Genomic DNA, 2765 nt, shown 5'->3' with positions numbered 1-2765 from the left:
TCAAAGGTCCCTGGGTCCCTCACCACTTCTCCCTTCTGAGTACCAGGGTGCCCCTTGCCTCATTTGCATATTCAGATGAGGCCTTGGGGCTGGGGGTTCTGGGAGGACCCTGGACACACCCATGCCTTTCTGGGGATGTCACTGGTTCTGACCAGGCGGAAGCACTGTAATTGCTCCAATTTCCACTCACAAATCAGGCAGGGAATGCTACTGCTTCTCTCTCTACTGTTTCCCAGGGGTATGTCTGGCACTTGGAGCTCCAGCCAGACACACAGTCAGCTCAAGCTACAGCCCTGGGTCCAAGGGGCTGCGGAGAGGGTCTCAGGCTGAACAGCCCCCAGCCACCCCCGCTGGCTGCCTGGCTGAAGGCCTACTGTGTGCCAGGCCTGGCACTCACCCTCTCCACTGCAATGGAGGGGGACTCGGGCAAACTCTAGGGCCAAGCATCCTGGGTTTAAATCCTTGCTCTGGCTCAAAATGTGTACAGTACCTGGAGCTATGCAGTGCACACAGCAGGCACTTAATAAGTGCTCCTGAAGTTATTACTTCACTGGATACCTCTCCCCCAGCCTGAAGAGGTGGCCTCATGTTGCCCCATTTTGCTGCTGAGGGGACTGAGCAACCCTGGGCTCCTGCCTAGCTAGGCCTCAGTTTCCCCATCTGTACAATGAAGACAGAGCTCTCAGGCCCCCATTCATTCATTCATTTGTTCAACACATTTGTTGAATGCTTACTGTGTGCCAGGCCCTGTTCTAGACGCTGGGGACACAGCCATGAACAAGGCAGACTCTGGCCCTGCCCTGGCAGAGCTGATTGCAGGGGTGGGGCAGAAGAGGGGGCAGGAATGGGAAGAGAAACAAGTAAATGGATAAAAGAAATACTGTTGGTGGGTTTCCCTGGTGGTGCAGTGGTTAAGCATCTGCCTGCCAATGCAGGCGACACAGGTTCGAGCCCTGGTCCGGGAGATCCCACATGCCCACTGGTTCTGACCAGGCGGAAGCACTGTAATTGCTCCAATTTCCACTCACAAATCAGGCAGGGAATGCTACTGCTTCTCTCTCTACTGTTTCCCAGGGGTATGTCTGGCACTTGGAGCTCCAGCCAGACACACAGTCAGCTCAAGCTACAGCCCTGGGTCCAAGGGGCTGCGGAGAGGGTCTCAGGCTGAACAGCCCCCAGCCACCCCCGCTGGCTGCCTGGCTGAAGGCCTACTGTGTGCCAGGCCTGGCACTCACCCTCTCCACTGCAATGGAGGGGGACTCGGGCAAACTCTAGGGCCAAGCATCCTGGGTTTAAATCCTTGCTCTGGCTCAAAATGTGTACAGTACCTGGAGCTATGCAGTGCACACAGCAGGCACTTAATAAGTGCTCCTGAAGTTATTACTTCACTGGATACCTCTCCCCCAGCCTGAAGAGGTGGCCTCATGTTGCCCCATTTTGCTGCTGAGGGGACTGAGCAACCCTGGGCTCCTGCCTAGCTAGGCCTCAGTTTCCCCATCTGTACAATGAAGACAGAGCTCTCAGGCCCCCATTCATTCATTCATTTGTTCAACACATTTGTTGAATGCTTACTGTGTGCCAGGCCCTGTTCTAGACGCTGGGGACACAGCCATGAACAAGGCAGACTCTGGCCCTGCCCTGGCAGAGCTGATTGCAGGGGTGGGGCAGAAGAGGGGGCAGGAATGGGAAGAGAAACAAGTAAATGGATAAAAGAAATACTGTTGGTGGGTTTCCCTGGTGGTGCAGTGGTTAAGCATCTGCCTGCCAATGCAGGCGACACAGGTTCGAGCCCTGGTCCGGGAAGATCCCACATGCTGCGGAGCAACTAAGCCCATGCACCACAACCACTGAGCCCGTGCGCCACAACTACTGAAGCCTGCGCGCCTAGAGCCTGAGCTCCGCAACAGGAGAAAGGCCGGGGGCAGCAAGGAAGACCCAATGCAGCTAAAAATAAACAAATAATAAGAATAAATTAATTATAAAAATTTTAAAAAGAAACTTCCAAGCTAGGAGGTCCCTTGGAAAAGATTAAAAGCATGGGGTTCAAATTCCAGTTTTATCTCCTGGCTATGTGAGTGGCCAAGCTCAGTGGGCCTCAGTTACCACACCTGAAAAATGGGGCAATAACAGTAGTCATGCTCTAGAATCATGGGGCTACATATAGTAGGTGCTCCATAAATGTTAGCTCATCATTATCATTATTACTATATGCACAAAATGGGTCATTTTCCCAGCCCAGGGGTGCTGTGTCGTCTCTGGAAAGGGCCACACCCTCTCTGGGCACCAGGTCCCCCAAATGCTCCAAAGGCCCCAGGACTATTTTTGAATCTGGAGAAGAGTCCCAGAGAGGAGCCCCTCAGCCTGCCCTGCGAGCAGGCAGGGGTCAAAGGGCAAGAGGCAGGGATGGGTCAAGGCCATGCCCCCCACACACACGCACATGCACACACACCCCACCATGGGCTCTAGGCGGTTAGCTCTGCGGAGGGACCAGCTGGGCGGATTTAGCCAGCGCATCTGCCGCCGGAACAGCTGCCGTTGGGGGGGGGCGGGGCTGGAGGGGGATATGGGACGAGGGAAAAATCTGTCCGAGGAGAATCGCGTCTGCGCTAACCAGCTGCAGGCTCAGACTGGGGGGACACCCCGAATCCGCCCGGACCCCGGGCCCCTCCCCTGCTGCGGTCGCCCCCACGTGCCTCTGGGGGGAGGGGGCTCGGGGAGGCCCTGACGTCACAGGCGGCCTCAGCCAATCGGAGCTGCCCTTTCCG

Source organism: Lipotes vexillifer, unplaced genomic scaffold (genome assembly GCF_000442215.2).
Source record: "Lipotes vexillifer unplaced genomic scaffold, Lipotes_vexillifer_v1.1 scaffold1011, whole genome shotgun sequence".
NCBI classification, from domain to species: Eukaryota; Metazoa; Chordata; class Mammalia; order Artiodactyla; family Lipotidae; genus Lipotes; species Lipotes vexillifer.
Note: the sequence above shows the minus strand (reverse complement) of the source record.